This window comes from Hibiscus syriacus, unplaced genomic scaffold, assembly GCF_006381635.1.
Source record: "Hibiscus syriacus cultivar Baekdansim isolate YM2019G1 unplaced genomic scaffold, ASM638163v2 tig00012523_pilon, whole genome shotgun sequence".
Taxonomy (NCBI): domain Eukaryota; kingdom Viridiplantae; phylum Streptophyta; class Magnoliopsida; order Malvales; family Malvaceae; genus Hibiscus; species Hibiscus syriacus.
Genome location: NW_024062285.1, coordinates 1 through 24909, shown reverse-complemented (window position 1 = coordinate 24909; position 24909 = coordinate 1). Strand labels below are relative to the sequence as shown.

Sequence of the window (24909 nt, the reverse complement as noted above, 5' to 3'; positions counted from 1 at the left end):
TGAAGTTGAAATTGGCTCTGAGATTGGGAAGTCGTTGTTGACAAGCAGCGGTCCCTTCGTCGTGAAGTTGAACTTGCATTGTCTGGAGTCCAATATCCTTCGTTGTGAAGTTGAAATTGGCTCTGAGATTGGGAAGTTGTTGTTGACAAGCAGCGGTCCCTTCGTCGTGAAGTTGAACTTGCGTTGTCTGAAGTCCAATATCCTTCGTTGTGAAGTTGAAATTGGCTATGAAATTGAGGAATGTTTGTTGACAACCAGCGGTCCCTTCGTCGTGAAGTTGAACTTACGTTGTCTGGAGTCCAATATCCTTCATTGTGAAGTTGGAATTGGCTCTGAAATTGAAAAATGTTTGTTGACAACCAGCGGTCCCTTCGTCGTGAAGTTGAACTTACGTTGTCTGGAATCCAATATCCTTCGTTGTGAAGTTGAAATTGGCTCTGAAATTGAGAAATGTTTGTTGACAACCAGCGGTCCCTTCGTCGTGAAGTTGAACTTGCGTTGTCTGGAGTCCAATATCCTTCGTTGTGAAGCAGAAATTGGCTCTGAAATTGAGAAATGTTCGTTGACAACCAGCGGTCCCTTCGTCGTGAAGTTGAACTTGCGTTGTCTGGAGTCCAATATCCTTCATTGTGAAGTTGGAATTGGCTCTGAAATTGAAAAATGTTTGTTGACAACCAGCGGTCCCTTCGTCGTGAAGTTGAACTTACGTTGTCTGGAATCCAATATCCTTCGTTGTGAAGTTGAAATTGGCTCTGAAATTGAGAAATGTTTGTTGACAACCAGCGGTCCCTTCGTCGTGAAGTTGAACTTGCGTTGTCTGGAGTCCAATATCCTTCGTTGTGAAGCAGAAATTGGCTCTGAAATTGAGAAATGTTCGTTGACAACCAGCGGTCCCTTCGTCGTGAAGTTGAACTTGCGTTGTCTGGAGTCCAATATCCTTCATTGTGAAGTTGGAATTGGCTCTGAAATTGAAAAATGTTTGTTGACAACCAGCGGTCCCTTCGTCGTGAAGTTGAACTTACGTTGTCTGGAATCCAATATCCTTCGTTGTGAAGTTGAAATTGGCTCTGAAATTGAGAAATGTTTGTTGACAACCAGCGGTCCCTTCGTCGTGAAGTTGAACTTGCGTTGTCTGGAGTCCAATATCCTTCGTTGTGAAGCAGAAATTGGCTCTGAAATTGAGAAATGTTCGTTGACAACCAGCGGTCCCTTCGTCGTGAAGTTGAACTTGCGTTGTCTGGAGTCCAATATCCTTCGTTGTGAAGTTGAACTTGGCTCTGAAATTGAGGAATGTTTGTTGACAACCAGCGGTCCCTTCGTCGTGAAGTTGAACTTACGTTGTCTGGAGTCCAATATCCTTCATTGTGAAGTTGGAATTGGCTCTGAAATTGAAAAATGTTTGTTGAAAACCAGCGGTCCCTTCGTCGTGAAGTTGAACTTACGTTGTCTGGAATCCAATATCCTTCGTTGTGAAGTTGAAATTGGCTCTGAAATTGAGAAATGTTTGTTGACAACCAGCGGTCCCTTCGTCGTGAAGTTGAACTTGCGTTGTCTGGAGTCCAATATCCTTCGTTGTGAAGCAGAAATTGGCTCTGAAATTGAGAAATGTTCGTTGACAACCAGCGGTCCCTTCGTCGTGAAGTTGAACTTGCGTTGTCTGGAGTCCAATATCCTTCGTTGTGAAGTTGAAATTGGCTCTGAAATTGAAAAATGTTGGTTGACAACCAGCGGTCCCTTCGTCGTGAAGTTGAACTTACGTTGTCTGGAATCCAATATCCTTCGTTGTGAAGTTGAAATTGGCTCTGGGTAAAACCTGCAAAGATATGCATATATGTGATGTTATGGATGTCATGCTCTTAGGTATGCCTAAAATGCATATGCAACACATGTTATTCTGGGCTCTGGAGAGTAATCTCGATCTCCGGTGGCCTGTCGTTGTTGACTCTTGAGCTTGGAGTTCCGATCTCTGATCTTGAATTCTTCAAATGTTTGATGATTTTTTTTTTTTTTGAAGATGCTCCTCAACCATCTCAAGCATGTGCATGAGCCTTGATCGGCTTCTGGATACCTGTACTTTTCAATGAATCTTTGTACAGTAATATGCGATTATCTTTCATAAAAATAAATAAATCATTAGGTTTAAATCTAATTCAAGATGCTCAAAAGGAATTGGAGGAAAGATGGTCTTTATTCATAAGGGAGGAGAAGAACAAATAATACATGGCAAACATTCTAGAAAACGAATACACAATGATGTGTAAATGAATGTCTTAGATCTCGATAACGTGGGCACTTCTGAGTTGAAAAGCCGTTTGGTGACTTTGAATGCAGCCTTTGCCAAAGGATCTTTGAAAATGCGACAACGTTTGGGAGGGTGCAACATTTCTCCGATTTGTTGAGTTCGTAGAAGATTCATGTGCCGGGATGTTTCCACCGTTGATATCCAAATTGCCCTTTCCGGGTTTTCAACTTGGACCCATCCTTAGTTGCAAGACGCCCTTTTGCGGGTTTTCATCTTGAACCCACCTTATTTTCTCTTCTTTTTCCTCTTTTTTCTTTTTTCAATTTAGGGCGCCTTTTCGGGTTTTCACCCCAAACGTTTTTCCTCTTTTTTTTTTTTTTTTTTTTAACTTAGGACGCCCTCTCGGGTTTTCATCCTAAGCGAAGTATTTCTTAACTGCGTCCGAGTTAATGGGATGTGGCAGTTCAGGTCCGTCCATTTCAGCCAGGATAAGGGCTCCTCCGGAGAAAGCCTTCTTCACGACATAAGGTCCTTCCCAATTTGGCGTCCATTTTCCTCGGAAATCTTTCTGGACTGGCCAAATTCTTTTTAGCACTAGATCCCCTTCACGGAATATTCTCGGGCGCACCTTTTTGTCGTGTGCTCGGATCATTCGTTTCTGATAGATTTGACCATGATGAATGGCTTTCAGTCTTTTTTCATCTATCAGATTAAGCTGATCATATCTGGATTGTGCCCACTCTGCATCATCTAGTTTGACTTCTGATAAGACCCTGAGAGACGGAATCTCGACTTCAATGGGTAGCACTGCTTCCATTCCATAGGCTAGTGAAAATGGAGTTGCCCCAGTCGATGTACGTACCGAGGTTCGATAAGCGAACAAAGCAAAAGGCAACTTCTCATGCCAGTCTTTGTAGGTTTCAGTTGTTTTCTCCACTATCTTCTTAATATTTTTGTTTGCTGCTTCTACTGCTCCGTTCATCTTTGGTCTGTAGGCAGTGGAATTGTGATGTTTTATGTTGAACTGTTCGCAAGCAGCACTCACCATCTTGTTGTTCAAGTTTGTTGCGTTATCGGTGATAATCCTTTCAGGTAGACCATACCGACATATAATTTCTTTCTTCAGAAACTTGCAAATGGTGGATTGAGTGACACTGGCGTATGACGCAGCCTCTACCCATTTCGTGAAATAATCAATTGCTACGAGAATGAAACGGTGACCATTCGAAGCCTTCGGATGAATTTGCCCGATAACGTCCATGCCCCACACAGAAAAAGGCCATGGTGACGTCATTACATGAAGTGAATGGGGTGGAACATTTATCTTGTCTCCATAAATCTGACATTTATGACATCTCCTAGCATAGTTGATGCAATCGCTCTCTAGTGTGGACCAAAAATATCCGCATCTCATTATTTGTCTTGACATCATATGCCCATTTGCATGCGCTCCACAAACTCCATCATGTACTTCTTCCACTATCATTTTTGCCTCTTCAGCATCGACGCACCTTAACAGAACTTGATTACGGCTTTTCTTATACAAAACCTCTCTGTCTAGGACGTATCCCGCTGCCAACCTTCTAAGGGTTCTCTTATCGGTTTCGGTGGCTTTTTCTGGATAACTCCGATGCTTGATATACTGCAGAATGTCGTAATACCAAGGCTTAGTATCTTTCACTTCTTCAATTTGGTAACAATGAGCTGGATACTCATACGACTGCATGTTAATTGGCATCATTTCAGACTCCCCGCCAGCCTTGAATGTGGCTGCCAAGGTAGCTAGAGCGTCAGCCATTTGATTTTCTTCTCTAGGCACGTAGTGGAAGGTGACTTCGTCGAACTCTTCGAGCAGATCCAACACTAGTTTTCGGTACTCTAACAGCTTTATATCCTTGGTTTCCCACTCTCCTCGGAGCTGATAGACTACTAAGGCTGAGTCTCCATACACCCGTAGAGTCTTTATATTTTGCCCCAGTGCAGCCCGAATTCCCAAGACACATGCTTCATATTCTGCCATGTTATTGGTACAATCAAAGTTCAGTCTGCTGGTAAATGGGTAGTGACTCCCTTCTGGGGAGACTAGAATTGCTCCGATGCCATGTCCTAGTGCATTTGATGCCCCATCGAAGTGCATTCTCCAGGAACCGTCCGTTAAAATACTTGTTTCCTCTAAAGATATGGCCATTAAGTCCTCGTCCGGGAAATCAAAGTCCAGCGGCTCATAGCTCTCATCAGTTCTGCTTGCCAAAAAATCGGATATGGCGCTGCCTTTTACCGCTTTTTGGCTCACGTATTCGATGTCAAATTCAGACAAAAGCATCTGCCATCGAGCTAACCTTCCGGATAGAGCAGGTACACCCATCATGTATTTTAGTGGGTCTAACTTGGAAATCAGCCAAGTGGTGTGATACAACATGTATTGTCGAAGTCTTTTTGTAGCCCATACCAGGGCACAACAAACCTTCTCAATAGGAGGATATCGGACCTCGCAATCGGTGAACTTCTTGCTTAAGTAGTAGATGGCTCTTTCCTTCTTCCCAGACTCATCGTGTTGACCCAGAACACACCCCATGGAGTTCTCGAATATAGAGAGATACAAAAACATAGGTTTTCCTGGGATAGGGGACATCAGGACAGGAGTGTGAGACAAGTACTCTTTTACCTTCTCAAATGCAATCTGACAATTTTTATCCCATGCTCCAGGGCTATTTTTTCGGAGGAGACGAAAGATGGGGTCACATTTGTCGGTTAACTGAGAGATGAACCGAGCTATGTAGTTTAGTCTACCCAGAAAACCTCGGACTTCTTTTTGGGTTCGTGGTGGAGGTAGATTCTGGATAGCCTTAACCTTATCTGGATCGACCTGTATGCCTCTCCTGCTGACTATAAAGCCTAATAGTTTTCCAGATGTTACCCCGAAGGTACATTTGCTAGGGTTTAGTCTCAGTTGGAACTTTCTCAATCTCTGGAAGAGCTTCTTCAGATTCTTGACATGTTCATTCTCGGTTTGTGCCTTAACAATCATGTCGTCGACATAAACCTCGATTTCTTTGTGCATCATGTCGTGGAATAGGGTCACCATAGCTCTCTGATATGTTGCCCCAGCATTCTTTAATCCAAAAGGCATCACTTTGTAACAGAAAGTTCCCCACATTGTGACGAAAGTGGTCTTCTCCATGTCTTCGGGATGCATCTTGATCTGATTATACCCCGAAAATCCATCCATGAATGAAAAGTAGGCGTTCCCAGCCGTATTGTCCACCAGAGTGTCTATGTGTGGCAGAGGAAAGTTGTCCTTGGGACTGGCCTTATTAAGGTCCCGGTAATCGACACACATGCGTACTTTCCCGTCCTTCTTCGGCACAGGCACTATGTTGGCCACCCACTCAGGGTATTTGGCCACTTGGAGAAAACCAGCATCAAATTGCTTCTTGACTTCTTCCTTGATCTTAAGGAGCATTTCTGGTCGCATTCTTCTCAGTTTTTGCTGCACTGGTTTGAATTCTGGTTTGATTGGCAGTTTGTGAACTACCATATCTGTGTCTAGTCCCGGCATGTCTTGATACGACCAAGCAAACACATCTTCGTACTCCTGAAGTAAGGCTATCAGGTTTTTTCTTGCTTCAGTCGAAAGAGTTGTACCGATTTTAACCTCCTTTCGATCTTCCTCAGTGCCCAAATTTAAGACTTCGATCGCCTCCTCATGTGGCAGTATTTGCTTTTCTTCTTTTTCTATCATTCTCAACAATTCGGTAGGCAAGTTGTACTCTTCTTCATTATCGCATTCTTCAAATTCCCCAAGACAAATGGTTGATTCAAATCCACCTCCGGATCAGGGTCATTAGTGCCCACATTATCGTTATCTGGGAACCTGAAAGGAGGAAGATGTGTATGTGTGAGAGGATAATATCCCACACGGAATGGTCAAGAACTAACTTTGAGAGTAACTGGAAATGAAGTACTGGAATGAGGGAGATAGATAATAAATAAAAGAAAATTTTGTTTGCCATGGAAAAGAAAAAATGCATCCTTTATTAAACTTAAACAAAATATTTATTCACCCTTACAAAAGATCACCTATTGCCCCGGGTATAGGCAAATAGGGATAGTTCGAATATTACTCTGAAAGATTCTTGTAAACCACAGGTAGTTCTTCCACCGACCAACTGCTAGGCACGAACCCATGTGGCAGAAGGCATATCCCAGATCTATCTCCGTTGTCAACATCTTCTGTGGTCACGGCATTAACGTACAGATCTTCCAGAGCCGTTTCTAACTCGGATGTGGTGGTCTCAAACACATAACCACCTGACTTGAATGTTCTGAAAAGCGGCGGGAATGTCATAGGCTTCCATTGGAGTTCGTTTCCAGTCAATCTAGCTAACCTTCTCTCCCGGTTCTTTTGGATTTCCTTTCTCTTTTCATGATAACCGGGCTGAAAACCGAGCCCAAATTGGTCTGATTTTGGGATAGGAATGACAGGATTGATCATCCCTTGCAAATATTTCCCAAAACCTCTCCCGGTTCTGGCGCCTCGACCTAGGGTTTGCTTGATCTCCATCCTTGTGCATTTGGAGAGTCGAGGTCTTGGGATTCTCTTTCCTTCTGCCACAAATGTGGCATTCACAAACTCCAAGGAGCGGAATGAACATTCTACCGCTTCCTCGTCTACTTCGATGTATGGAGCCTCCGTGGTCACGCTTGCCACGATATCTTCCTCAGCGTTGATAATTACCAAGGCCCCGTCAATGACAAATTTAACTTTCTGGTGCAACGTGGAGGGTACTGCACCTGCCTGATGAATCCACGGCCTTCCCAAAAGACAGCTATAGGACGGCATGATATCCATCACAAGGAACTCGACATTATAGGTGGCTGGTCCGATGGTCAATGGTACCTCAATCTTTCCGATTACCTCTCTTTTGGTCCCATCAAATGCTCGGACCACATTCTGACAAGCCCTCATATGAGAGGTATCTATTGGTAGCCTCTTCAATGTAATCGAAGGCATCACGTTCAGGGCTGAACCATTATCGATTAAGACACTTGGTAAAGCGTGCCCCTTACAGTAGGTAGTAATATGTAACGCCTTTGTTCGGCCTCTTCCTCCGGATGGAATCTCATCATCTGAAAACGAGATGAGATTATCAGCTTGAATATTGTTCACCAGTCGATCCATCTTGCGGACTGGTATGTCTTGTGGCACGAACGTTTGATTAAGGACATTCAACAACGCTTCTCGGTGTGCTTCCGAGCTTAAAAATAGTGCTAGCATTGAAGTACGTGTAGGTAAGTTGTGGAGCTGTTCTACAATGTTGTACTCGCTGTGCTTCAAGATCTTGAGGAACTCTTTAGCTTCTTCCTCCTTTATAGGTTCATTGACGACTAGCACATCTTCTTTGAATGGCTCCAGTGGTCTTTGCCCCACTTTACTATTACTTCCTCCGGAAGTGCTCACCTGACACTCGTACTTCCATGGCACTTGCCGATTGTCCTTATATTGAAAAGGCCGCGGTGCGGAGATTACCACCTTGGCTGGTGTTGTCACTATCATGCTTGCCTTAGGGGTAATTATCAAAGGACTACCCCTACCAAATTTTCTATCTGATGATTCTCCGGTGGCACAAACATCTGCTTCCCAAGAATCTTGAATGTCTTCGTAAAATTCCAACTCCTTTCGATCCATCATGAGCTGGACTAACAATCTGAATTCTGGGCAATCTTGCACTTTATGCCCTTCTTTATTGTGGTAACAACAATGGTTACCATCTTCATTTTCTATCGTATCTGAATATGGTGCAAGGAATCCTGCCTTTACCATTTGGCTCCATACCCAAGCCAAAGGAGATTTGATTTCCGAAACACTCGATTTAATTCTCCTTCCCCTTTCAGTAGTAATGGCATTGATTCCTGTCTCCTGATGATTGGGCAAGGGATTCTGAGCGACGTTTGGTGCTCCGGAGTTGAAAGTGATCCAATTCTTGTTTCTCATTCTTTGCACAAGTCTCTTGAATGCGAGACAACTTTCAATCGAATGCCCCTGCACACCGCCATGGTATTCACAATGAGCGCTCTCGTCATACCATTTCGGGTAAGGGGGATTTATTGGATTCATAGGATAAGGCGACACTACATGAGTGTCGAAGAGCTGTTGGTATAATTCTTTATACGTCATGGGAATGGGGTCAAACTGCTCCCTTTCCCTTTCTCTTCTCGGTTCTCTCTGGTTCTGTCTAGAAGTACCGGATGGTACAGCTGCTGTGGAATTTGAGCTTGAGATCGTAACCCCCTTGTTGACGTTGTAGGTGTTCACATTGTTGATCTCTCGCTCCTTGTTTTTCGTGGGAGGCTTTTTACTGGAGTCTCCTCCCTCAATCCTTCCTTGTTTAATGGCCAACTCGATCATTTCGCCGGCCATGACTAAAATCTGAAAAACTCCCCGACGTGATTGCTACCAAATGCCCGAAGTAAGGTGCCCTCAGGGTCTGTACAAACAGCTTTCTAGTTTCCTTTTCATCCAAAGGTGGATGAACTTGCACAGATAAATCCCTCCATCTCTGTGCGTATTGTCGGAAACTCTCATTGTGTTTCTTCTCCAGGCTTTGTAACATGACCCGGTCTGGTCTCATATCGTTGATATGCTTATACTGCTCCAGGAAAGACTTGGCTAAGTCTTTCCACGTCTTGATATGAGTTCGGCTAAGCTGGTTGTACCACCGAATAGCTGAACCGGACAGGCTCTCCTGAAAACAATGGATCAGGAGTTGATCATTCCCTCCATATCCTGTCATCTTTCGACAGAACATAGTGATATGGGCTGAAGGGCAGCTGTTCCCGTCGAACTTCTCAAACTCAGGAATTTTAAACTTTGGTGGAAGCACCAAGTCTGGAACTAGGCTTAGCTCCATTGCGTCCACTCCATAATAATCATGGTCTCCCTGGACCATCTTTATTTGATCTTCTAATATTTTTATCTTTTCTTCCATCTTTTTGGCTTTATCCTCCTCGTCAAAGTCTGGGACATTATAATCATCCGGATGATCATCAGGGATGATTGTAGAAGTTTGTATCTTCACAGCAGGTGTAACTTTCGCTTTGGTAGCGAATGAGTCCCCGGGTAGTGCTGCTTTCCCTTTAGTAGCAGATGCGTCCCCGGTATTCCGGGTGAGAGAACCACTTGCGGGGTTGGTGGTATGGCCACCCCCTCGGAAGAGATGCCCCCTGATGCACTAGCTTGCTGTAGACCTGACAACTTGGCTACGATTTGGTCGACCAAGGACTCCTGATTTTTCTTGATGGACTCAAGAGTACTTTCACTGTTCTGAGCCATCTTATCTTCTAGCTCCTTTTGAATCTTGCCATGTGTTCTTCGATCTTCTCCATTCTGGCTTCCATTTGTCTCTTTTTTGCTCGAGTATTGTGCGGGTGATGTGTATCTGATGCTTGCGGTGGTAAGCTCGTGTCTGAGACATGTTCTGTTAGTTAATATGAATGTAAAAACATGGAAAATATAAAATAAACAAACATGAAATAAAATGCAAGAAATGCAATGTATGATGTATGCAATTGGAGGCATTGATCCAGAAAAGTGTTCATTATTATAAATAATCCTTATTCAGACAAAATGTTTTATCTTTTAGAGACATAAAGACAGATTAAAGGTACATTCGGACTAAATCCTCTAGACCCCGAACAGCTTCCAGTAGGTTGACAAGTCTTCTGCCTTCATCTGTCACTGGTTGAATGCCTTGTCGAACCACACCAGCTTCCCTTGCTAGGCCGTGAAGATGACGGGCTGCTTTTTGCATTTGATCCAGGAAATCTCGGATGGTTGCGTCTCGGGCCCTCACCCTTCGTTGTGCTTGTTCCCAACGGAAACGCCATTGTAGTCCTCCGTCGAAGGGCACCATCTGAAGCTCGTTTGCTTGCCTGTTGAACCCATCTATAATAGCTTCTAACTCAGCTATCGTCTTGCCATCTTTCTCATGTTGTTTCTCTAAGTCAGCTACCCGAATTCTCAAGCGTTGGTTCTGATATTGACTATCTGCCAAGCGTCTTTGGGCAGTCTTTGTTTGTTCTTTCCAAGCTCTCTCATCAGGCCCCTCGAACTTCCTTTTCAGGCTATGAGCTTCTTCTTTCCAGTATTCAGAGGTTACCTTCAGCTTGGAGTTATCCTTGACCTTATCTTGATACCCCTTTCTCAAGTCTTCGAGCTCAAAACGGACTCTTTTTTGTTCTTTTTCCAGTTTTTCTGCCCGATCTTTCTGAGAGTCAGCATCAAGCTTCCACTGATAACGTTCAGCTTCAAGTTCCTTTATCCTTTGCTTCAGCTCATTATTCACGGCTTCAAACTCGGTCTTGGCTATCTCGAGTTCAGAAGGGACATGCCTGAGATGTTCTTCCATGGTCCGGGTGTCATCACAGTCTGGCACCGGGATATTGTCATTCTTTCTCAATCTTCGCCACTCCATATAATCCGGAGTGAGCATGCTTCTGGCAGCTACAACATCCATCCGGAATACTTTCCTCCACGATTCGGCTGCCTCTTTGATCATCTTCTTATAGCTGTCGCCGTGATACTCAAACTCTGACCTAGCTAACCTGCATGTTACTGGGACAAACTGACGTGCTCCATACTGTCTAAGTGCTAATAGCGGAGCATACCCGACTGCTCCCCAAAGTCCAAGTAAGGTCACAGTGTCGGAGTCACCACACCGAAAAGAACATCACTGAGGAATAACCAAGGGGCTCTCCAAACAATATCTCGGTCTTGAAGATGCGTAAAGACCTTCATCCATTTTTCTTTCGAGGCGCCTTCATGCCATTTTAAGGTAATAAATTCACCTAGAGGTGAATAGGTGGTGCTGAAACGGCGGTAGGCAACTCCGTTAGTCTTCCAGAAGTGGCTGTGAATCCAGACCTGAAGGAGCTGAATACACCCGGTAAATCTTCCTCCGCCAGTTCTTCGGCAATGGTTGAGCGATCGAAAGGTCTCGGCCAAGATGGCCGGTGCTGGGTTAACTCGTTTAGAAAGTTGCTCAAATAGTTCCACCACGGCAACGTCAATGCACCCCAAAGCTTTCGGAAAGATAATCAAACCGTACAGACCCAGTGCAAAAAGGTCTATAGTCTTCCACTCATCAGGGTGGTTTTTCATTAGTTGCTTTATGTGTATCCATTCAATTCCTTCTCCACCGCCTCTACGCTGAGTCCGATCGATTACCCATTTCTCATCTACTCCTGCAACTTTGGCCAGTGCATTCTTGAAGGGCTGACTTTTGATGTGTTTAATGTAGGCTCGCTCAAGCTTGATGCTTTCGCAGTGTAGTAGAGTAGTATACTCTTCGATAGTAGGCACCATGTCTTCCTGGTTAAAGGTGAAACAACTATATCTCGGATTCCAGAATTGAATTAATGCTCGGAGTAAGGGCTCATCAGTCTTGACATGGAGCAAGAGGGCGATATCACCATATCGTTGGCTGAACTTCTGCTTTCTGTCATTTTTCCAACTGTCCCAAAGTTTCGCAGCTCCTGGACATTATTCTGTTTCAGGCTGACAGCGGCATAACTAACCAGTTCTGACACATAGTTTCCCTGAAGACTATCTCCCTTCTCTTTCTGAGCCTTCTCGGACCATAGTCGTGCCTCAGCGTTTTCAATCTCTTGTATTACAACACCTTTGTCCATTAACTCGAATTATTTTGTGTATAACAAACGTTTTTTAGGGATCAATAGCCTCTTGTAATGATGCAAATGCTAGAAAACAAACACAAAGGCAAAAACGTTAGTAAAATAGAAATAGATAAAATAAATAAAAATAAATGGTAAATGAAAAAACATAAAAAAAGGTTAGGAAAGAAATGTCCTAGGTTTGGAATGTGGTTTTGGGGTAGGCTCTATATATTCAAAGCCTCCCGGTTTGGGTTCTAAAAACGGTACTCGAGTTCTCCTTGCTGGCGTCCCCTTGGACCGACCAGACCCTTAGTCCGAAACCCATCACAGGCTTGTGTGGACTAAGTTAAACTCGAGGGGACACATTCCCTTATGCCCATACGGAGAATAAATTCACACGAAGGCATAAGGTATATGAATCCCGAAGGCTACTTGCTAGGCCCATACGGTGAATAAATTCACACGAAGGCGTCGCTTTCACCCCCACTTAAAACGGGTTCGGAGCTCGGGTTTAGAGCCTTAGATGAAAAATGTTTGGAAAGCTGAAATCATGAGAAAACGATTAGTACAACTATTTACTCGAAAAATATAATCAAAAGTAAGCAATAAGGATCGAAATTTTACCTTAAAATTTAAACTTACCCTTTTCGTTAAAAAGACAACTGGAAATTACCTTAGCCTGACTCGCTTACCTTGTCCCCAGCGGAATCGCCAAACTGTCGCAACCGTCTTTCGGTTGGGCCCCAGAATTGGGCTTCGACTTAGGAAAATGAATTAGGAGTCGCCACCGATTATTTATTTAAAAATAAATAGGTTAACCGGATACCTTATTTCTTACCTGATCTGCGTCTTACCAAAGATATGTCTGATTCGGGAGTCGGTTACAGTCAAGGAAGGATTAGCACCCTTGAACTGCCCTTTCGGTACTACGTGATTTCCAGTTGTCTTAAATTAAGAAAATTGTAATTTAAATTAAAAGGTAAAATATTGATCCGAAGCTTACCTCTGATTGGTGAAAATTCCCCTTAAGAGTTAAAAAATGTTAGATAAAAAAAAGCGAACAAACGAATAAATAAATATAATGTACACAAAAAAGAAAGAATGAAATACGAATAAATATGAATAAAATATGCAAGGAAAAATACGAAAATTCAAATGAGGAAAAGGAAAGAAATGGAAAAAATATAAACAAATAAATAAAAATATATGTGAAAAAATGTAAAAACAAAGAAGATGAAGAAAGACATGAGTAGTATATATATAATAAAATAACATATAAATAAAGGAAAATAGGTAATGTATATATATATATATATATAAACATAAGAATATAGCGTAAACAAATAAAAATTCAAATATATATATGTAAGTAAATAGTAAATACGAAAATTCAAATGAAGAAAAAGGAAAGAAATGAAAAAAATATAAACAAATAAATAAAAATGTATGTGAAAAAATGTAAAAACAAAGAAGATGAAGAAAGATATGAGTAGTATATATAATAAAATAACATATAAATAAAGGAAAATAGGTAATGTATATATATATATATAAACATAAGAATATAATACAATATAGCGTAAACAAATAAAAATTCAATATATATATATATATATATATATATATATATAGTAAATACGAAATATAATAAAAATATATATAAGTATAAAGGAGTGAAATGAAACGAAATAAAGTCAGGTGGCCGAATTAGAAGATAACCAAGGGAATTAAACCGGTTTGGGGACCAAATTAAATGTTTTTTAAAACAGAGGGAGTCAAAACGGGTTTACCCCCTTTTAAATAAAAACGCACGGATCCTCTGATGATGGATCGGGTCGCGCGGGTCGTGTACGGGTCGCATTTATAAGTCAAATATTTGTTTTAATATTTCATTTCTCCCCTCTCTCGCTGAAACCCCCTCCCTTTTCTCTCCATTCTCTCATCAGTTCTTAGGCCATGAAGAACACTGGCCGTGAGTTCCCAGAAACCGGCCTTACGCCGTCCCATGCCGCCTCGCCGCTGTCGTTGAACGGCGCCGGTCGCTGTTCATCGGCGGCAAAAATAAAATTTTTTGTTTTTTATAAAGCTCTTCGAAATTTCTTTCCAAAAATCACCATAAATCTTTCAAAAAAATCGGCCTCGGGGAGTAGATCTAGCAATAAAGTTTTGGAAAACTTTACCCCAAAGTCATCGGCCGCATCTTTTTGGTCGTTTTCAAGCCAAACCACAAGCATAAACCGACATGCAAAGGAAGAGATGAACGAACAAAGGTAAAAAGAAATGCTACCTTTTTATTTCTGTGCGAATCGTTTGCAAATACTTTGAGTTTGTTTTGATTTTCTGTGGTGTTTTCGTGACCTCTCTCTCGTCCTAGTATCTTTGTGCGTATTTTTGTGCCTAACCTCTGGTGAAAAAAAAAAAAAACCCCCTTGATGGGTTCTGATTACATCCATTTATAGTTTATTTACATCCTATTTTTAGTCATAGAGTCCTAAACAAACTGAAACTCATTGTTTGAATGCTTGTTAGTTGCTTGGAACCCACGACCGTTGCTTGTGACCGAGAGAACCGGGTGTGTTGAGCGGCTGGCGAGGCGTGGAGCATGGGGAGTCCCTGGGTATGCGGCGCTCAGTTGGGAACCATGAACTAGGGTTACTGCGTAAACTGGGCCGAACATTGGGCCTGTAGATAAACTTAACAATGTTACAATATGTAATATTATTTAAAACATAAACGAAATTAAGTGTCTTCAAATAGGCTAGATGCAGTAAATAGACAGTTGTGTATAGATTGGGGTTTGATGTAATGGGTTGATGGGTTATGGTTGTTGCAGCTAGTCTGCATTCTTTGGATGAATAAAATTTTACTTATAAAAAAAAAATTAGATTGGGATAATCGTCTTTGCTTCTGCAATATCTGATCCGAATTAATCGATCAATTGATTGAATATCCTAGAAAACAAAAACCTACTTTTGGGCCGCACCCTTATGAAATTCATCCGCACAGTTTGCGGATCAGTAGCGATGCACGCTGTACCGCAGTGTCCGCGTTTAATTTACACGAGGCCTGGTATTTCCATATCAAATTACTCTCCATGGGTTGCTAAAGGTTTGTTAAGTCTCTCTTGAGATCCACACAATAAATCTTGGACGTGTCTATTAGAATTGTGTACGCACGAGTTACATTGGGTTGATTTTGAAATTGGATATTTTTTTAATTAGTCACAAGTATATGATCTATTGATCGAACTAATCTAGATCTATTGATCGAACTAATCCAGATCAGATTTTATAGAAGCTCATTATAGGGACGATATTTCTAACCCAGTTTGCCCCATACGAAAACTTTAATATATGAATCACTGATATTATTTAAAAAATATAATTTCTCATCTCACTAAACCAGTTGGTAGTTGATAAATTGAATAATGTTTTTGAACTAATATAGATTTTAATTTTTTTAATTATTTTTAAATTCATATCATTTCATATTCAGAGTCATATAAAATTATTCAATCGGTCATAAAATTCCAAAATGGTTATCCGAGTATTTAGTATATTCTAAACTCATTGTTTTCCATTAAATTTTTTTACAACAATCTGAGTAAGATATTAATCTGTTGAGTGAGACATGATAATTTTTTTAGACTTTGAGATCAAATTTTATCATATCTCATTCAGCAGATTAACATCTAACTCATATTGCCGTTATATTTTTTAACAAAAAAGATGAGTTTAGAACATATTAAACAATAGAGTGGCCATTTTATAACTTTTAATAGTAAAAAGATTCAACAAAACAACGTTCTATAACCGAGATACCATTTTGTAATTTTTAATAGTCGATGTACTCATAAAAAGCATTACCTTATAGTTGGGGTCCATTTGTTTATTTTACCCTTTAATTTAAGGAAAAATATTTCAAAAGATATTTTAATTTCTTTAGTATAACCACCGATATCTGATCTATTGATCGATTAATCTGGATCGGATATTGCAAAGATAAGGGCGACCCTCCCAACTCAGTTTGCTCCATTCGCAATCATCAAATTTTGAACATCTAATCTTATTTTAGAGATATAATATATCACCTCACTAAACTAACGAATTATATAAATATATTTTACTTTTAATCATTACTTTTATTAATACACATAATTAAGAATAAGACTTATCAAATCAAATAATGTTCTAACGGAACAAATAAAAAAATAAATTTAATTGATGAATTTAATATTTATATTAAATTTATAGTTTTTTTATTATTGTAATTAAAAGATAATTTTTTAATTTGAATATTAGTAGGATAAATACTCTTTAATAAGTTAATTTAAAAATATATTTGTTATCTTTTTAATTTTGAATATTAAAAGATAATTATATACTTTTGTATATTTTAAATTAAAATAATATATGTTTAAGTTTGAATAATAAAAGGAGTTTATCTTTTAACCATTGCAAATTAAATATATTATTTAATTTAAATATTAGTAGGATACTTACTCTTTGAATATGTCAACTTAAAAAAGTATTTGTTATATTTTTGAATGGAAGTAAATAATTTTATTCAAATAAAATAATATTTTAAATTACAATAAAGATTTACGATTAAATTGTAAATTAACCACATAATTAGAACAACTTTTCATAATCATTCAAACATAATTAACAACTTAAGATCATAAAGATCATACGAAAAAAGATTAAAAATATAACCAAGAAACTCGAACAAAGATAAATACAAATGATATGATCACATCAGTAAAGAAACCATAAAAGGGGATCAAAATATTGAAAGATCATCGACAAATCATAATCTGACTCGAGCGACGTAAAAAGTTATCCACGAACGAAAAAACATGTGTCTAAATCCACTTTGAGTGTCCAAAGCAAGGAATATCAATAATACATCAGATAAGTGTTATCTTAATCAGTCACGACGATGTCAAATCAATCCTTAAGAAAAAAAAAGTAAATAAAAAAATGACCATAGGACCCAAAAATATTGAAATTTCTCAAAAAAGAAAGAAAGAGAAAACGTGTCATGAAAGCAAATGAAAACAACACATAAAGATAGAGTTATTAAAAATAAAAAGAAGAAGAAAAGAGATATAATATAAAAAAGATAATAAATACTGATGATATACAATCAACATTAAAGTTAATATCGTTGCCGATCAACAAAGACGAAAAAAAGAGATAAACCATACACCAATAAGAGAAAACTAAGATTTTTCAAAATATAAACAAGTTAATTTTAGTTTTGCTTGTCCTAATGTAATAATTTTAAAAACTAAAATAGATAGATTTAATGGGACGAAATGAGAAATATTATATGTATATATATTAGTTTATTTTAAGGTGCGTAAATATTTATATCATGTGTATACCAAATTGTTTTTAAAGTATTATTTAATTTACCATATAAATTAATTGGAATACATCATTTATAATTGTGTTTGAATATTTATTATTAAATAATAATAAAAATTAATTAAATATTACCTTATAATAACAACATCTTAATAAAATTATTTAATTCATCAACCATATATAAATAAACTCACACGTGCGAGTAAGATCGTAAAAGAAAGAAAATTACTGAAAAGGAAAATCCAAGTCAGGTACCGCACGTGTAATATCTCCATTTTGAATTCGTGCGTCGCCTTGCCTTGTCCGTGAAGCCTTTTCCGTTTATACTTTTGCCAGTCCCTCCACTTTATAACTCATTTTCCCACCTCTCCCTATTTTCATTTTGTATTTTTACCGGTTCTTCTTCCTCTTCTCTCTAAGTTGCAAGTTTAACAGTATCAAGCAAAGAAGCTCGATATTAACCAAAAGAAAAATCTTCATTAATGGACGAATGGATCAGGCTACAGACGTCCGCAGCTGATATCTGGCCGTCCATCCTCCTCTTCTGTCTTCACTTGCACTGATAATCCATTTCCAATTCCATTATTTTTTATTCTCTATACTGATTTGTATTTCTCTTTAGGTTAGCTTTTGTCTTCTTGCATTTTTTTTAATTTACTGTAGATCATGTTTTGGTTAATGAGTTCAGAACTGGATTGCTGTGATCGCGCTTTTTTTTTTCTTGTGTTTCGAGTTTTTTTTAGTCGTGTTTGGTTCGAGAGAAAATGTTTTAATGAAAAAGAAAAAACACGAGTTTTCTTTCTCGAGAAAGATAAGTTCCATTGAATCCAGTCCATATCACTAATTTAGTGGCGTGATCACTCACTAGCTATGTTTTCTTTTAGAAAGGCTTTTAAGAACAAATTCTCTTCGAAAGGCTAAATGTTGAATCGCTGCCTTTTTGTGTATAAAGATGGAGAAGCGATGAAGAAGAATATTTATAGGACGAAGCACTTCAAAATGTTTGAATGGAATCTTATGCTAAATGAATTTGTAGGAAAATATAAATCTTCTAATGGAATCTTATTGTTTCATTGTTCTCTCTCTCTCTCTCTCTCTCTATATATATATATATATATATATATATTGATTTGGTGCAATATTCTGTCAAATATGAATGCAAAAATCTGGACAAACATGAACATCTGTCAAGATACAACCGATTCAATGAAGTTTCGCATTTTTAGCTCATTTATGACTTTTTCTTCTTGATTTTTTTTGTCAGATTTGGCGCTGTTGTTTTCACATAATGGAGACTTGTGATTGTATTGACTCACCGTGGCCACCTGAAGAATTGCTTGTCAAATATCAGTACATATCAGATGTTCTAATCGCTCTTGCATATTTCTCAATTCCCCTCGAGGTTATTTATTTTGTTAAAAAATCTGCATTCTTCCTGTATCGATGGGTGCTTATGCAATTCGGTGCTTTTATCATTCTTTGCGGCGCAACACAATTTATAAACCTGTGGACATTCACTATGCATTCGAAAGTCGTCGCTATGGCGATGACCATTGCCAAGGTCGCATGTGCTGTTGTATCGTGTGCGACTGCTTTGATGCTTGTGCACATTATTCCCGACCTGTTGAGTGTTAAAACTCGAGAATTATTTCTGAGGAACAAAGCCGAAGAGCTTGACAGAGAAATGGGTCTTATTCTCACTCAAGAAGAAACTGGACGGCATGTAAGGATGCTAACTCATGAAATTAGAAGCACACTCGACAGGCACACGATATTGAAGACTACTCTTGTTGAATTGGGTAGGACCTTGGGCCTGGAGGAATGTGTCCTGTGGATGCCATCAAGGACTGGTATAAATCTGCAACATTCACATACACTAAATTACCAAATACAAGTTGGATCTACTGTGCCGATAAATCTTCCTATTGTCAACGAAGTATTCAATAATGCTCAAGCAGTGCATATACCCTATACCTGCCCACTTGCCAAGATCAGGCCTCTAGTCGGAAGATATGTGCCACCAGAGGTTGTTGCTGTTAGGTTACCCCTTCTTCATCTCTCAAATTTCCAAATTAATGACTGGCCTGAGCTCTCTGCGAAAAGCTATGCAGTCATGATTCTTATTCTCCCCACAGACAGTGCCAGAAAATGGCGAGACCATGAATTGGAACTTGTCGAAGTTGTGGCATATCAGGTCATCTTATGATTTATGTGCTTTCTTTCATTGGCTGCTTATTTGATGTCTTAATGAAATGCTCACCTTCAGTTTAATTTTGCGCTTGGCTGTAAGTTTATGAATTCATTTTTGAAAAGCTTCAGTGACTGCCCTTGATGTTCTTGCTCCTTAGTCTAGTTGGAAAACACATTAACCTATTAAGAGACTTTGATTCTTATAATGGTGATATATGTACAGGTTGCCGTTGCTCTTTCGCATGCCGCTATTCTGGAGGAATCCATGCGTGCACGTGATCAGCTTATGGAGCAAAATGTTGCTTTAGACTTGGCTCGTCGAGAGGCCGAGAAGGCAATTCATGCACGAAACGATTTCTTAGCTGTAATGAACCATGAGATGCGCACACCAATGCATGCAATCATTGCATTGTGCTCGCTTCTTTAGAGACTGATCCAACTCCAGAACAAAGAGTTATGATAGAGACGGTGCTGAAGAGTAGCAACCTTTTGGCAACCCTAATCAATGATGTCCTCGATCTCTCAAGACACGAAGATGGCAGCCTAGAATTAGACTTGGAATGTTCAATCTTCATGGAATCTTCAAAGAGGTAACCAATGGTGTTTTTGTACATTTTAGCATAGAAATTGCAATAAATTTGCTTTTGCAATATTTCTATAATTTCAGGCCATTAATCTGATCAAGCCCATTGCATCCATAAAGAAGCTATCCATGACCATGATCCTGGCAACCGATTTGCCAATGTACGCTGTTGGCGATAAGAAACGGCTTATGCAAACCATTTTAAACATCATGGGGAATGCTGTGAAGTTCACAAAGGAGGGTTATGTTTCAATTATAGCGTCAGTTGCGAAACCGGAGACGTTAAGAGACTGGCGACCTCCATAATTTTATCCAGTGTCAAGTCAAGGCCACTTCTACTTACGAGTGCAGGTTCTTGACTACTTCAGTTAAACTTCATTTCAATTTGTTTTGCTTCTATTCTACTTAACTGCACCATCCATGTACTGTTGTTGTGGAGATCAGCTGGAGCTTTTCTAGCTTAATATCGCATGATGCTTAAGCCTATATCCTATCATCTAATCTGTGGCAGGTTAAGGACTCTGGTTGTGGTGTTCTGCCACAAGATATACCACTTCTTTTTACTAAATTTGCACAGCCGCGTAGTGGATCCAGTCAAAATAGTGGTGGAAGTGCTGGACTTGGACTTGCCATTTGTAGAAGGTAAATAAAAAATCTCTGAAAATCCTCCGCACATGAAATATTTGGTATTTACCCTTATAATCGGACAAATCACAGTAGTATAAAAGATGCTTATACTATGGTTGTCAAAAATCAGACTTAACTGCCTGATTAAATGGTAGGATAAGGTCAAAATTATACAAACCATTAAAATTTAGGGTAAAGTATACAATAGTCCATCAAATACAGAGTATTATTTTAGTAAGTATTGGACTATTAAAATTAAAAAATGATACTCTAACTATAGAATGTTACTTTGTTGAATTTCTTGACGATTAAAAGTTATAAAATAATCACCTAATTATTCATTATATTTCAAACTCATCCTTTTTCGTTAAAAAATTAACGATATTCTAAGCTAAATGTTAACTTACTGACTGTGATAAGATAAAATATGATATCAAAATCTCGAACGACTATTATATCTCAATCATAATGCTAGAAATGTCAATTTTAATGGAAAAAAGATGATTTTGAAATATAATGAATAGACGGGTGATAATTTATAACTTTTAATAGTCAAGGGACTTGATAAAAGAAAAATTTATTATTGAATCGATGGTTCAACTGGCCTAACTGGTTGAATAAAAAAACTAGTGATTCGATCAACAATCCCCAGATTTATACCACATTCACTTATATGTTTGAATCACAGGCTTGTGAATCTGATGGGAGGCCACATATGGATGGAGAGTGAAGGCCTTAACAAAGGTAGCATAGCGACATTCCTTGTCAAGCTCGGGATCTGTAATAACCCGAATGATTCATCTATCCACCTCCAAGTTAGAGCTTATCATGGAAGTGCAGATCTGACCGCACAGAAACCTACCTTAAGAGACAACAACAGGGGCGGCGTTTCATCTATTGCGCGATACCAAAGAAGTCTTTAGATGATTGAGGGGCTAAAGTTGCAACGAGCAAATGTTTGATAATTTCCCCTGATAAAAGCTGCTATAAGCAAGCCAGTTAACGAGATGGGATTTGGAAGCACAACCAAGTTTGGTCAGAAACACACTGAAGATATTGTTCGAAGATTTACACCATGGGTCACTTGAGCATTTTATAGATTTTACTAGTGATTTTGAAAATCTTGATCTAAAAACAATACCTTAAACCATTTTTCTATATTTAAATATCTAAATTAAGGGTATGTTTGTTTGGGGAAAAACCAATTACGGAATTGGTTTTCCCTTGGTTTTTCCCCGAAATTCCGTGTTTGTTTCACGTAATTCGTTTTTTGGAAAATGTTTCCAGTGTTTGGTTGGAGGAAAACTGATTGGTCAACGTAAAACATTTTCCTGGTAACAAATTTCCTTTGTGTTTTTGAAAAATAACTTACGGTCTGATTTTCCGAAGTGTCCGAACGTATCACTTCAAAATAAATACTCAAAATAATTTTATATTATGAATTTAATATTAATAAAATATTTTAATATCATTTTAATCAAAATATTAATTATTAAAATATTTAAAATATATTTTTTAATAATATTATATTATATTTTTAATATTATAATAAAATAATCAAAAGAAATCAAATCAAATCAAGTACAGAATTATATTTTTAATATTATATTTATTATTAAGAAACTTGAATTTGCTTAAAAACACTGATACTTTAGCAAAGAAATGCAAAATCAAATACAACTTACACGGCTGGTTGAGCAGCTGCCGCAGGTGGTGCTGCAACTGGCTTATTTCCTCCTCCAGGTCCCTAAAGAGATTAAGGGGGGGGGGAAATAAACATAAGAACCCAAGTCGTAACTTCAGAAGGAAAATAAATCCACATATCTATTCCATGTAAAGCATCCCATTATGCTCGTTGCTACTCAAAGAACCACACGATACGAATGTTCTTACCTGGGCCAAACGCTCCTCTCTCCGAGCGAATTTTCTTTCCTGCTTGCCTTATTCTTAGCCCTCTTTGCTTCAAACTGGTCAGCCAATGTCTTCTCTCGGGCCTTTTCAGCCTTAGATTTGTGGATGCTCTCCATGAGAACTCTCTTGTTCTTAAACACATTACCCTTGACTTTCATGTACATGTCATGGTACATGTGCTTGTCAATCTTCTTTGATTCCCTATATTTACGAAGCAAGCGTCTCAGAACACGCATCCTCCTCATCCACAAGATCTTTGAGGGCAACCTCGCCTCCCTTGTATCCTTGCGCTTACCTAAACCAGAATGAAAATATAAAAACCCAGCTAATCTATATATGCATAAATTACACAATATGAATCACAGTCTTTGATGGCTAACAAACGATTACTCTTGTGTTAAGTATCCCCACATTACTTCATTTCATCTTTAATAAAATGATTTTGGACATCAGAACTTTGAAAACATGACACTTAATCAAGATTCTAGAATATAATCCGAAACAGAATCTGTAAGCATGTCAACCTACTCTCCATCGACAAATAACATTAAATCCAGCAAATCTAAGAACCATAGTATACAAAGAAAAAACACCATATCCAGAGTGACGTCCCTTTCTCTTGCCTCCTTCATGCGACGTGCACGTGATTGAGAGTGAATTTGGTTGGCTTCCTGATGATAAAACCATCTTTAACCAGCTTCCTTATATTCTGGCCTGCAATTCCAATTTCAAATACGCACATGATCAAAATTGAACATTAAAAGAACAAGTTCTTGTGCTAAGCTACAAACGGAATAACAAGTCCATAGAATATCCAATTCTATCATGACTACGACATAACATCAGCATGAGCTTCTATTAATTGTTCAGAACTTTTAAAAAAAATTAAAATCATATAGCTCCAGTTGCACTCTATTACTAATGTGAAGATTTGACTTCTCCAGCAGGAAATCTCAGTTCAATTGATGTAGCTTTGGCATTACAAGTTAGTGGTACTCAAGTCTGCATATATGTTAACCATCGTGCAACCAAGTAATTCTAAACCCAAATTCTTTTATTTCTTAATCATGGGCGCATTACAGACATTCCAATATATAAAGGACAATGAAGGTAACCTTGCACTTCATCCCATCATCATCTTTCTTCTCTTTGTCTTGGTAGTTAACAGTTGGGAAACCATGGCTATTGCCTGCCATTGTTGGCTGCCTCCTTGCTTTTATGTTCATTGCTTGTCATTGCTTCTGCAAATGACTATGGTGCTTATGATTCATCCAAAACACAATCTTATGATTATGGTACTGCAAAGCCGGTCAAACAACAACAGCTAGAAAAGGAAGAGAAGCCTTATGTCTATAAATCACAGCCAGAAGAGAAGGGAAAACCATTGTTAGAAGCTACAGCAAGCATCGGTTACGGCACAAAATCAGTTTACCAACCACAACCAGAAAAGCCGAGTTAAAACAGGAAGAAAAGAGTGATTATGGCACTAAGTATAACTCCTATAAACCACAGCCAGATCAAGAGAAAGAGAAGCCAATGCCAGAAGAGACAGAAAAGACTGGTTATAGCACAAAACCAGTCTATCAACCACAACCAGAAAAGCCTGATTATAACACCAAGCCAAATTACTATGAACCACAGCCAGATCAAGAGAAAGAGAAGCCAATGCCAGAAGAGAGAGAAAAGTCTGGTTATAGCACAAAACCAGTCTATCAACCACAACCAGAAAAGCCAGAGTCAAAGCAGGAAGAAAAGCCTGATTATGGAACCAAGCCAAATTACTATCAACCACAGCCAGAAGACAAGGAAAAACCAATGCCAGAAGAGACAGAAAAGCCAGGTTATAGCACAAACCAGTCTATCAACCACAACCAGAAAAGGTAGAGTCAAAGCAGGAAGAAAGCCTGATTATGGAACCAAGCCAAATTACTATAACCACAGCCAGAAGACAAGGAAAAACCAATGCCAGAAGAGACAGAAGCCAGGTTATAGCACAAAACCAGTCTATCAACCACAACTAGAAAAGGCAGAGTCAAGCAGAAGAAAGCCTGATTATGGAACCAAGCCAATTACTATAAACCACAGCCAGAAGACAAGGAAAACCCGAAACAGAAAATGAAGAAAAGCCTGATCATGGCGCTAAAAATGACTTCTATCAGCAGCAACCAGAAGACAAAGAACACCCTATTTACAACGCAAACCCAGCCACGGATTTCTACAAAAAAACCTGAAGTTCTTCCCTTGTTGTTGAAGGGCTTGTTTTATGCAAATCAGGTCCCAAGTATTACCCAATTCGAGGTAAACTATTT

General features: G+C 38.9%; 3 pseudogenes; 2 read left to right on the top strand and 1 right to left on the bottom strand.

Annotated features, from left to right (window-relative positions):
* The first annotated feature begins 17721 nt into the window (after positions 1-17721).
* Positions 17722-21639, top strand: LOC120205540 (annotated as a pseudogene).
* LOC120205541 lies at positions 19832-23471 on the bottom strand (annotated as a pseudogene).
* Positions 23472-23704: 233 nt separating this feature from the next.
* LOC120205538 lies at positions 23705-24831 on the top strand (annotated as a pseudogene).
* The last annotated feature ends 78 nt before the right edge of the window (positions 24832-24909 follow it).